General features: G+C 36.4%; 1 protein-coding gene and 1 long non-coding RNA gene across 7 annotated transcripts in view; one reads left to right on the forward strand and one right to left on the reverse strand.

Annotated features, from left to right (window-relative positions):
• The window catches only part of LOC144442355 (serine/threonine-protein kinase TBK1-like), an 89,649-nt gene that overhangs the window by 35,126 nt on the left and 40,667 nt on the right, over window positions 1-13,856 (reverse strand). Inside the window, exon 1 of one of the 5 annotated variants that reach the window (XM_078131702.1) lies at window positions 7,298-7,401. The exons of 3 other annotated variants lie outside the window; for them this stretch is intronic. The gene's annotated coding sequence lies outside the window, so the exon portion shown is untranslated. Of the gene's footprint in view, window positions 1-3,871; window positions 3,969-7,297; window positions 7,402-13,856 lie in introns of those variants that run through there. One more of the 5 variants, XM_078131709.1, reaches the window with a different exon arrangement.
• The window catches only part of LOC144442391 (uncharacterized), a 40,328-nt gene that overhangs the window by 13,904 nt on the left and 12,568 nt on the right, over window positions 1-13,856 (forward strand). The window contains exon 3 of one of the 2 annotated variants that reach the window (XR_013481635.1): window positions 13,474-13,650. The exons of the other annotated variant lie outside the window; for it this stretch is intronic. This is a non-coding gene — a long non-coding RNA (uncharacterized LOC144442391). The remainder of the gene's footprint in view (window positions 1-13,473; window positions 13,651-13,856) is intronic. 2 annotated transcript variants of the gene reach the window in all.

The raw sequence follows: 13,856 nt of genomic DNA on the forward strand, positions 1-13,856 counted from the left end.
TCAATGAGATGATATAGTCTATCTACTGACTGAATGCGTGACTTCACTGTCACAATCCCTCTGTCAGACAGGGGGGGGGTGACTGAATGCGTGACTTCACTGTCACAATCTCTCTGTCTGATAGAGGGATATTGACAGTGAAGTCATGTGATCACGCATTCAGTCAATCCCCCTTCACCACAGCCACTCTCACTCACTATGTTATAGTAGATTCATGTATTCAGACAGTAGACGCGCTAGGAGTAGGAAAGAGGAACTACATCCAATAAAAGTGTCTTTAAAATCGACTCAGTGAAACGTGAACTAGAAATGTTGAGGGGCCAAAACTTTCGAGAAAAGCTGATATATCGGGCATAATCCTAAACACTTCATATCATGAGCTAAAGCCATAGATACGTTGTAAATGCATGTATGTGGCTGAACTTGAAACTTCAACTTTAAAAAGGCATGTTTGGACCATGAAAAGTTTCCCATTATGGTCACGGTGTCTCTACTGTAATTTTACAAGTAGAGTTTAGCATAACTATCTACATCATATCTCAACTGGTTAAATATGAACATGAACCTAGACACTTGGATAGATGGTCTAACGCGATATTAGCGATTATACTAATGTCTTACAAATGTATTAATCCAATGGCTGATGTTGTGATCCGAAGCTTATCAATACAATAGAATAGTGTAGATCTTGAATGTACGAAGACTTCAACTTCATTATTTATCTTAATACCATAAACGGTGCCGCGGACATAGCTACATGTAGTAAGCCGTGCAATTTGAAATGTTACCTTTGTTGACAACTACAGGTATACGTATATACGATGTTTAAACACTCAATATGTCATTTTTGAGATATCATGGGAAATCATAAATCTAATCTTCTATTCTTACCAGATTGGCATCATTAAAACCTCCAGAAAACGTACTGTAACAGAAATACACGCTGCAGATACAATATTGTCGTTCGTGTATTAGAATTTATATGGACGTTGTTCCGATAAAATCGTTAGAATTCCAAGAAACTATGCAAATGATGGCGACATCTTTTTGGCGGGTGCTTTCAAAGCGAAAGAAAATCATTTTAACCGCCATATACAAGAAAAAATATCTGATTTAAAATTTAGTAAAATGACAAGATATAAGATAATGGTGATATTTATCAAAATGTTCTCCTTAATTAATATTAACCTTAGGATTAGTTTCTGTTTTAAACCTCGTCACCACCACCACCACCACCATCATCATCATCATCATCATCATCATCATCATCATCATCATCATCATCATCATCATCATCATCATCATGAGTTGACTCTCAGCGAATCTAATATAAACACACTTGCATACGAAACCTGAATCAAATGTGGGCGATATAATATTGCAAGATGTATAATAATAATATTAATAATGATATTGGGTTCTTTTATAGCGCTTTCCCATGCCGTGCTCAAAGCGTTTTACAATTACAATATATGCATAACTATGTAACAAAACGATATTCGTAACTATCATTGGCAGAATAATGATTGATTTTATGATTATTTAAATTATATGTTAAGTTTTATATTATTGACAATCATTCTTTTGATATTTCGGTCTATTCAACCTAATACAAACGTTACTGTGTTAGTTATCTGAGACCACAGACAAGGTATGTGCTAAGACTCATTACACAGTTCTGAAAAAAAGTCGATTTGTTCCATAATGACAATAGTAACTTTCATATGTTATTATCCCTAAAAGGCTTTCAATAAATCGTTGAAATCACCATGACACCATCATCATTCTCACACAAGTTTGTTTGTCTCTATACTATCCCCAGTCTCATAATTTCAAGCACCGGCACCCTTTATTAGTTTACTGGTCTTTATCAGTAGTTCTAGGCCTTCGGTACCCTTTATCAGTTTACTGGTAGTTCTAGGCCTTCGGTACCCTTTATTAGTTTACTGGTAGTTCTAGGCCTTCGGTATCCTTTATTAGTTTACTGGTAGTTCTAGGCCTTCGGTACCCTTTATTAGCATATTATAGTAGTGCGTCAATGTAGAACTTTGTCATGTATTGACGATTTTTTTCAAAATTGATAATTCAATTTTATCATCAGTTTTAACATTTTTCGTAATCATTTATTGCTATCTTGGACCAATTTGAATGCGTTGTGGAAATCGTGAATTTAAATGTTTGTGTCATGTACGCCTACTACTAGTACACTGCGCATGTGTCTGAGTTGATCGGGGATTCCCCTTTACCGCCTAGCTACGTCATAATGCACATGATACGTTGCATTGTGTACGTTTCACGGTCTCGCCACTGCAGTAGAATGTCATGTTTTGGATCGTGGTTGTGGAACGCGTTTGGCAGATCTGTACCGCTTTCCCTGAAGGCCCATCATGTTTTGTTTAATATGCGTCGGGAACCCAATGCTTTAACTGGCACAGACTGGGTAAGAAACGTTCTTTACGTTCAATACTCGACCTGCACACATACACAAGGGTATGAGTCATCAATAGTAACACTCTTTACCATGCTTACAATAATAGTCACGTTCATTTAATTCTAAATTTTCGTAATCTGCTTCGTAATCGCAGCGGCTTCCATCAATAAACCGCTTAAATTTTACAGTTGCTTTGAGGCAATGTAAGACAAAGTCTCTCCTGAAATTGCTCAGCTCGTTGTTTTCATTTAATATAGTATGAGGTCACTTCAGTGTCCACATTTAACACTGGGTCAATAAAGTCTGGTCATGGTACATGTAGCCCCGGGTAGAAACACACTGATCTGTGTTCCCGTTTAACAAATTGTAATGACTAGAGTAACTGTCATTTCTAATTTCCTAAATCGGTTTTCTTGGATAATAGATTGGTCGAACACAATACGTAACTACGATGTAAATGAAGATGCACCCGGTTTGATCGGTAACACAGTCGACTTATGTCACGTGATATACACATGTGCGTTTGTTTGGATGTAAACAAACAGTACTTAACAGTATCTCAGAACTGGTCTGAGACAGTATGAACCAGTTATCTTACCTTATGGTTCTGTCTGGTGCTGATCAAAACTCTTTTCATTTAAACTGTTGAAATAGTATATTATCTACGTCCTATTTTTTCTCGCCGCTACCATTGCTTGCTCTCAAGATCGATGTCTGGTATATGTACGTATTATAAACCAGTTATAGTCCCAAATCAGTGTGTGTCTTGCGGTATTATACAATATAGCCTAGTACTGTGTTCAAGAGTATCATTGAATGAGAAAGGAAGCGGTTTTATCTACCGATTTTCATAACATTGACCAATATACCATTATTCCATCTTTAGTATTCAGAGGATAAGACTTGGTTTGTATCATGTGGATATCGAACCATGGCATTTGTTTATAATAGTATCGTTTCCTAGATACTTTCAGGGTTAGTTCACCGCGCATACTCAGAACACTGATACCCTTTACAGTTGGTACTGCACATTATCATAATTACATGTGTGTGCTACTAGATTATTAACGTATCAAGTACAGTATTCGCATACTCTACGTAAAGTAGGTGAGTTGACAAAGGAACGGACACTCACATTGATGTGTGCAAATACAAGTAGTAAAGTGTATCCCCCCTAAAAAGAGCTAGATGAATCATTGAACAATATAAGCTTGTGTTCTAGCAGACGACAGCCTGTATATGTAGGCCACGATTTCTAAATTAGCCACAGATAAAACATTTTAACAATAGTGTTTTAATAACGTTGATACCGACAAATTAATGTCCCAATACCTGTAACCGTATTTCATAACGTCGGAAAAGAACTTGATTAGCGGGAAAAGGCAGGACGCCACATAATTGATGCCGCTTGCTCAAGGTAATAAAGAAAAAAGTACCCACCGAATATAGCTAGGAATAAACCACAGACAAGTTCTTACTTGACTGTGAATAAACACAACACCATCCGTCTATTTGGATCCATAAAAATAGTTCCGAGTATCAGACAGTAACTACTTACACACTGCCTATACATTCAATGCAAGAATTAAAATGCAGCACTGCAAAAGGGGAGAAGTTGAGTCATCAATTTTGGAAAATGGCACTTTCAAATTTTCATTCGTCATGGTGATAGTGTAACTCTCCCTAACCATTTCATCATAATATTGTCAACAACAAAAAATTGTGAATTTCTATAAATGTGATTTATATCATTTTGATTTCGATTAGTGGCAACACGACATATTTTCAAATACAAAGGTCAGAGCTAGGTGACATGAATATCACTTGTACTCGTGTGAGTAATATTTTCTGTAGGCTTGTTATTCACACTTTGTTTTAAAGCCCGGTCCCTTACAACCTTGTCGTTTCAATCCTATGACCCGTTTCCTTTAAATGTCACCATGGAAAATGGAGGAATCTCGCAAATTTACATCACGGTGACATGATATTATATAATATGTTCAAAAATACAACAGTGTCATGGAATCGAATAGCATCAGACTCACCTATTAAAATAATACATCGATATAGGCCCGGGATATAGGCTGACATTTTTTTAAAGTCATATTTACTACATACATATTTTACATCTACTCAGTGTTTATTCGACTGATTATCAAATTACTGTTATTAGTAGGGGCCAATTCAAGCCAATGTGTAAACTAACAAACATTTTAGCTTTGTCTACGCTGGAAACTACTTATCACAACATGTGACTCATCCGTACCAGTATTCGTACCAAGCAATCTGATTAAAATCTGATGTTAGATAGGCTGGTTTTCCTGTATTTACCTTTATTCCATCGTTATTGCGTCTTTTACGTTAGTTTTTTATTTTCCTGGACGAACGCCTTTCAGACGCAATAACGATGGAATAAAGGTAAATACAGGAAAACCAGCCTATCTAACATCAGATTTTAATCAGATTGCGTACCAAGGTACCATGTACCGTATGTAAATGACTTCGCATTCCCCTTTCGGTAAGCTACATGTGTGTTGGTAGTTCGGAGAATTATCTATCATGTTACGTAATTGAGTATATTATGCCAGTTCAAGTTCATTCGAGTGGACAACACAAAGGACAAAGTTTACTGCATGCTGCAGTTGCCATGTTATAGTGATAATGATAACAAAATCAAAACAATAAACGAACATGTGCGCATGTGCGAACAGAAGGGAAATTCCCCGTAAACTTGAGTTGGCAGGTCATAAACCGCAAAAGATCAGCTGTCTGTGGGTCAGCCGAGATATTGTCGATGTCCAGTTTGTGATACAGCATGATTCATATCACCATCTGTATTTTACAAATTTTGACGACTTGACTTTTTCGGACACATGTCTTGCTTACTTTATTAGTCCCCGCCGGATGAAGTCCGGGACGGGAACTTATGGATTGGGTTCCGTCTGTCCGTGCGTCCGTGCGTCCGTCCGTCCATCCGTCCGTCCGTCCACAGCCATTTCTTGGAGATGCCTTGACCGATTTTTTTCAAACTCGGTACAGGGGCAACATACAATGGCATACATATGCACGTTAATTTGTTTCATGATACGATCCAATATGGCCGCCTGGCAGCCATTTTGTTTACAAATTTTCCCTGTCTAAAGCCATAACTCAGACATGCTTGAACAGATCTCATTCAAAGTTGGTATTAGGACAGTGTTCTATGACATACATGTGTATATTCATTGTTGTTATGATACGATCCAATATGGCCGCCTAGCAGCCATTTTGTTTGAGAATTTTCCATGTCCAAAGCCATAACTCAGACATGCTTGAACAGATCTCATTCAAAGTTGGCATTAGGACAGTGTTCTATGACATACATGTGCATATCCATTTTCATCGTGATACGATCCAATATGGCCGCCTGGCAGCCATTTTGTTTGCGAATTTTCCATGTCCAAAGCCATAACTCAGACATGCTTGAACAGATCTCATTCAAAGTTGGTATTTGGACAGTGTTTTATGACATACATGTGCATATTCATTGTTGTTGTGATACGATCCAATATGGCCGCCTGGCAGCCATTTTGTTTGCGATTTTTCCATGTCCAAAGCCATAACTCAGACATGCTTGAACAGATCTCATTCAAAGTTGGCATTAGGACAGTGTTCTATGACATACATGTGTATATTCATTGTTGTTATGATACGATCCAATATGGCCGCCTAGCAGCCATTTTGTTTGAGAATTTTCCATGTCCAAAGCCATAACTCAGACATGCTTGAACAGATCTCATTCAAAGTTGGCATTAGGACAGTGTTCTATGACATACATGTGCATATCCATTTTCATCGTGATACGATCCAATATGGCCGCCTGGCAGCCATTTTGTTTGCGAATTTTCCATGTCCAAAGCCATAACTCAGACATGCTTGAACAGATCTCATTCAAAGTTGGTATTTGGACAGTGTTTTATGACATACATGTGCATATTCATTGTTGTTGTGATACGATCCAATATGGCCGCCTGGCAGCCATTTTGTTTGCGATTTTTCCATGTCCAAAGCCATAACTCAGACATGCTTGAACAGATCTCATTCAAAGTTGGTATTAGGACAGTGTTCTATGACATACATACATGTGCATATCCATTTTCTTCGTGGTACGATCCCCCATACCCGACCCATCCTTTATTGTTGTAGGCATGTTCCATGTCCAACAAGCAGACACAACATATCTAAGTCTGTTTGTTTTAGGTTCACAAGTGTTGTTGCGTGATCAGAGTAGTGATAATTCCTTAAAACCCAATCATAGCGGGGACTATGTCATTCTCAATGACTTGTTACATTTAAATCAACTTGAAGTCGAACGCTTACTAAATTCACATCTATCAATCATTCCACCATTACAAAATACAGGGTTATGTAAGTTACCGTAACAATACTTTACCAATCACCAATATTAAACTTAAGCTTACGGGGTATTAAATTATACTTTCTTATACAATGTTACCCGCATTTAATACAACGACTTCGACTTGGACAGAGTCAAGCCTTTTACGTGTGACATTCATCCATCGACGTTCATTTTAGATTGTCGACATCCTTCGCCTATGTTATCACAACGTTATGTGTCATCATAAATTGCCTGTCTCTTGTGATGAATCACAATCCTTCAGATTTACATATATGTGTATAACATATAAAACATAATATAATCGACATAGCAATCGAAACTCCTTTGCTTTATAATTATAGCAACGTGTAATGTACGTTATAAAATCGTATTAAATTAAATTTTACAATATTATAGAAACTTAAAGACAACAGCAATTATTTTGCCAATAGATAAGCTTACCTATACCCGTACACAGATTTACGCACCTTAACATATACTGGAATCAGCTCTCATCATATCGATGTCAGACACGTGTATTAAGAATACATGTAAACACTGCTAGAACGGAATAGAGTAGAACTTAGACTATCCGTAGTTCTCGGATTGATCGACAGATCGACATAAAACAAAGACTTGATGTGCAACCGTGGGCGACCACATTCCCAAAGCTTGAATATATTGCTGACATGTGTGAATTTAATAGATGTACCAGCCCACGGACTTGTGGTTGACATTTAAAGTAAGATTCCCCTCTCCCACACATGGTGCATTGATCTAGAATAACCCAAGCCTTCGACCCAACTGTCCAGTAATAATTCAAATTTGTAAATTGTAATTCGGAACATTTCCGATGTGTCAGACTGATTCCACGTTACGTGGAATAAAATAACTAGTAACCGCTCATACAACCATATACTAGTAGACATGGAGAAGTTGCTTCTCCATTGTTTTATGTATTTACACGTTAGCAAATTAGTGACACCTCAGACCACTCACAGTCCCTCTAGAAAACTATGGACCACTATCATGACTATAGAGGTGACACATACAAAAGAGTGTTTTCATGCCTGACTTATAAAATGTACTTGACAATGGATGACCGTCAGATAAACTGTGTGTCTTGTAACATTTACATAGATTTGATATAGATGTTCCTTATACTCTTATTTGTTTTTAAACACTGAATAAGCTTACTGGACGTAATTCGTTGTAAAACCAACATCTACGACAACACAACTATTATAACTGTACATATGGATCGATCATCGTGTGATAAAGAGCTGGTTAGTTGTAGATCTGGACTATTCACTATCAGTCTGAGGTAAAAAGTGAAATTTAAAGATGAAAATTAGCATAACTAACACTAAAAATACATTAAGCATACTGCAATTTATTAAGACATTGATGCATTATTCCAGGTGTCAATATTTTGATAACAATTAGTATTGTTACAACTAGTACTGTTAATAACAAACTAAAATCAAACTTCTAAATTGAATATGTTTGATATCGTTAAAACGCGCTTGTCATGACAAGGTCAATCGACAATAAATACAACCAGTTTAATTTTGTTTATCGGAAAAAAGTTACTTGTAATGTGCAATAGGACAAATAGACTGATTGGTCACTACCTATAGACAGATATATTCGTCACTCTGTTAACAATTTGACCTGCTCGCACACGGAGTAAGTCAGGACTCGATTCTGACAATGTCCCTAGCATTGTCAGAATCGAGTCACGTACTCCGTCTGCAAGCAGGACTAGCTAACTATAAACTATTAAGTTTGTAGCAATTGATTGCGATGAACAATTCAGCCTAGTCACAACCCCAAAATAGACAATTAAAAGAAACTCTTATCAAAACAAATCACCTTCCAACAATACGAATATTTTCTTTTTAGTTTATGTTAGTGATTGTATAACACTTTAAGACCTTATTAATGCTCGGGAACCCCCCCCCCCCCCCATCATACTGAATACATGGGCGAGGCTGGCATAGTGAAACACGTGGGTGACACAATATATCTTGCCAGGCCCATCTTGTACATAAAGGTGTGTTTTTTTCAAACATTTCTTACAACGTTAAACTGTCAACGTTGACTAATAAAGAATATATTAGTCACTGATAAAGCTAATCCTATCCTAAGTCAAAATCGATAAGTTCTTAACACAAGTTGTAACTTTTTCGAAAGAATTCTTGTATATCAAATGTCTAAAACTTTTGTAACCTCTAAAGTAAACACATATTAAGAATAATGTATATCCACTATGAGCCTATATACTAAATATATAATATAGTATAATGTAATTCAAAAGGCCTGTGAGTTTCATAGTACTTGAAAATTATTTGAATGTTTGTACTACAAGAATTTTAAGTTGTTAGAAGTAAATTGTATCACGGTCTATTCCTGCAAGAAAGTGATGACCATTTTTACCTACCGTTCGGGAAAGTTATGTTATGCTTTTCTGTGTGTGTGTATGTGTGTGTGTGTGTGTTTGTTTGTTTGTTTGTTTGTTTGTTTGTGTGTGTGTGTGTTTGTTTGTTTGTGTGTCTGTCTGTCTGTCTGTCTGTCAATGAGTTCTTTGCATTTATTCATTAGCCTTTGTTTGTAATGAGTCATTTGCATAATTAATTATTTTTTGTAATTAGGTAAAACCTTAAGAATGCAATCTTCATATTTTGTAGAATTCTGTACATACACTGACGATGAGAAAATGCACTTTCCGTAAGCTTTTGATTATAATGAGCCATCTGCATAATTAAAGAATTTTGTCTGGTATATTTATTGGAGATATATTTTTTTTTAAAATCTAACAAGTCTTTTGTATATATAATTAATATATTTTTGGTAAGGCCTAAAGAAAACACTTGTTTGGCTCCAGTTACCCGATCTTACCTAGTGTTTCACTGCCGTCGATCCTAAACTTTTTTTTTACATATTCGAGAAAAAAAATAATAAAATCGCGAAAATTGTGAAGTCTCGTCAGAAATAGTGGATGGCCAGGATGCGGAAACTGACATAAAAAGACAATATAAAACTGTTCTCCCAATCTGTAATGGCTGCACATCTGATGAGAAGAAACCAATAACACAGAGACCATATGGAAAACAATGGAACACATAACTACCTGAACAAGTCATTGAGAATGACATAGTCCCCGCTATAATTGGGTTTTAAGGAATTATCACTACTCTGATCACGCAACAACATTTGTGAACCTAAAACAAACAGACTTAGATATGTTGTGTGTGCTTGTTGGACATGGAATATGCCTCCAACGATAAAGGATTGGTTGGGTATGGGGGATCATATCACGATGAAAATGGAGTCTGAGTTATGGCTTTGAACATGGAAAATTCACAAAAAAATGGCTGCCAGGCAGCCATATTGGATCGTATCACGACGAAAATGGATATGCACATGTATGTCATAGAACACTGTCCTAATACCAACTTTAAATGAGATCTGTTCAAGCATGTCTGAGTTATGGCTTTGGACATGAAAATTCGCAAACAAAATGGCTGCCAGGCAGCCATATTGGATCGTATCACGATGAAAATGGATATGCACATGTATGTCATAGAACACTGTCCTAATACCAACTTTGAATGAGATCTGTTCAAGCATGTCTGAGTTATGGCTTTGGACATGAAAATTCGCAAACAAAATGGCTGCCAGGCAGCCATATTGGATCGTATCACAACGAAAATGGATATACACATGTATGTCATAGAACACTGTCCTAATACCAACTTTGAATGATATCTGTTTAAGCATGTCTGAGTTATGGCTTTGGACATGGAAAATTCACAAACAAAATGGCTGGCAGGCAGCCATATTGGATCATATCACGACGAAAATGGATATACACATGTATGTCATAGAACACTGTCCTAATACCAACTTTGAATGAGATCTGTTCAAGCATGTCTGAGTTATGGCTTTGGACATGAAAATTCACAAACAAAATGGCTACCAGGCAGCCATATTGGATCGTATCACAATGAAAATGGATATGCACATGTATGTCATAGAACACTGTCCTAATACCAACTTTGAATAAGATCTGTTAAAGCATGTCTGAGTTATGGCTCTAGACAGGGAAAATTCGCAAACAAAATGGTTGCTAGGAGGCCATATTGGATCGTATCATAAAACAAATTGACGTGCATATGTATGCCATAGTATGTTGCCCCTGTACCAAGTTTGAAAAAAATCGGTCCAGGCATCTCCAAGAAACAGCTGCGGACGGACGGACGGACGGACGGACGCACGGACAGACGGAACCCAATCCATAAGTCCCCGTTCCGGATTTCGTCCGCGGGGACTAACTAGACACTCTAATATAGAAAAAGAATATAAGAAAATAAAATAAAAAATCTAAAATTGAGCGTAATCGGAAGCACACAGTATATTTATTAGTCCTAATTAAAGCTGCAATAGCTGTAACTGTTTCTTGAAACTGTTTTCATAGATATAATGATTTATTGATTCGCAATATCAGAGTCGTAACCGTACTCACTATACGATATCGAATCACGTGACCTGTGGGTAAACGTATTTGTATAGTAGTACGTATAGTATGGTGTGATATATCCCATCAAATTGATGTTCTGGTCCGCACCCAAAACTCATCGCCCCATATACATCACATTTCCACTAATTACTATACTACTTATAGATAAAATAGATCACTAATTGACATGTAGAATGTCTAATAATTGGTATTTTAACAAATTTCAATGAACATATTGTGGATTGTCTGGTCGATAAAAATAATTCTTCAATCGACAAATTTCAAATTTTAAGTAATTTAGTACATGCATCGATGATAACAAAGCATATACGTCCGACATTGCTTGATGATGTAGTTTCAATTGATTGAGGTATTTTCATGAATGTTTTTGTTATAATGCTATATCTTAATGTGGTACATGTATATTGATATATATGGATATAATATTGATGATAACAACGGATATAGAAAAAAATAATTCCTTACAGAAGGCAATATTCAGTTTCATCTGGTTATTTATTGACATTCTTTTCACGTTAGAACACAACAATCGTTTTTCACAGTAGATTGTCCCAATTTTCATTTGTTTATGACCATGATTCATAAAATCTCCTCTCGATAAAAATCACTCATTTTAATTATATAACCACGTCGACAAACTCAATCGACTCCATGTCTGTATTTCATTTACTAGATAAATGTACATTGCACATATAGTGTAATTTATACCATAATCAAGCTAAATTATTGTCAAACAAAAAATATGGGTTATATACGCTGGTCGTTGTACATCACGAAAATTCGTGTCTCTACGTCCGGCTCGAGTCAAAACGTTCCAAGTCGCCATTATTTTTCCCGATTTTTCATAAATTATGAATGAGGAGACATAATTGTATTATTCCCCAATGTTGTACTTCATTCAGTCAGAAAACACTCGTGACCTAAGGGTTAACTTTGTCACTAATCGTCTAGCGACTCGTATCGACAAGGCTCCCTTGGGTCACTCGTATTTTCCTCAGCTGAACGAAGAAATTTGGGGGGAATAATAGCTAATAATATCGTTTGTGCCGGGTGAGTGCATTAGCAGTGTTGGACTGGGGCTTCCGCCGGTGGTTTCAAAAATCTTTTTATACATAACTTCAATTTAGCTACAACTTAATATTTGTTGAAATGTGTTGTTTTACATGTTTGACTTGACTTTGCTAACAAACTTTACCAAATTCACTCTACCACCAATATGATAATAGATGAACGAATCCGAATTTACATAATTTGTTTTCATGGGAAAATAGCTTGCAACTTGCGCACAGGCTTGAATAGACATACACTGACCATACCACTGCCCGCAAAGTACTAGGTCTAAGTGCACGTCACTTTGAAAACATTTTACATTGTATGACAATGAATGAATTAAAGTGAAGCCAAGACAAAGTAAATCGATTCTTTCGTTTTCTGTCAGACTAGGCCACACACTTTCAGGCATACGTTCTTAGGTTGTATCGATCGTGGGGGCGCCCTTTTGTGAAGATATAATGTAGGCTGTGACCGTATTAAAAATCACAACCTTAATGAAAGAAAGAGAAAATTGTAAAAAGACGTCAGGGGTGTACAGATCCTGATGATGAAAGACATTGTCGACGTTGAAAAGGAAAGTTATAGTGGTCGTGGGTAGCTTGACCAAATGAGTCATTACTTGACAATGTCATGCATGCCAGAACCCTTGAAGTATTACCAGGGAAAAAAATAAACCTATTAAATATTGATGTGTGTAAATGTATTATATATGTATACTTTAACATTCTAACATTCGTCGTATTTTCGTACTTTCTCAATTAAAGTTTGTAATGTTTGCTTTGCGAAAGAAATCTTCAAAGCCATTAACACTACTTGTTCTTCATTCATTGCCCATATTGAAGCATATGTGTACAACGTCTAAAGACTCGGAACCCCAAACACTAATTTGCACGTTTTTGAAATAATGTTCTACAATAAGCCAAATCGATTTTAACTTTAGAGTAAGATACAATTGGCATACAAGACAGTATCAGGCTAACTGCAAATGTCTTTGATATAGATACAGGTGTAGACACATACTGGTGTTAAATCAATGACATAGTATTTTCAAATGTGATTATAATTTAGGGGTGTGTCTGTTTAGAAAACCTATCTCCCACATTATTGGTTTACATGTAAATGGTGATGAAGATGGACACGAGTGACTGACTTAACCTGTACCAATGTGAAGAAATACTTGAATGCTCTACGTACAAATCGTTTGAAAGTAACTGAAGCAACTCCCATTATACATTGAAGATGGAGGTCAGTACCAATAGTACAAATCTTATAAAGGCCTAAAAAATTGTTTGGTTACCCAACCCTACCTAGTTTTTAAGTGCCGATCCTAAACTTTTTTAAAAAGTATTCAAGAAAAAATAATAAAATCGCGAAAATTGTGAAATCTCGCGAGAAATAGTGGTAACTGACATCATCTTTAAAAGACAATATAAAACTGTTCCTCCAATATG

Source organism: Glandiceps talaboti, chromosome 1, assembly GCF_964340395.1.
Source record: "Glandiceps talaboti chromosome 1, keGlaTala1.1, whole genome shotgun sequence".
Taxonomy (NCBI): Eukaryota; Metazoa; Hemichordata; class Enteropneusta; family Spengelidae; genus Glandiceps; species Glandiceps talaboti.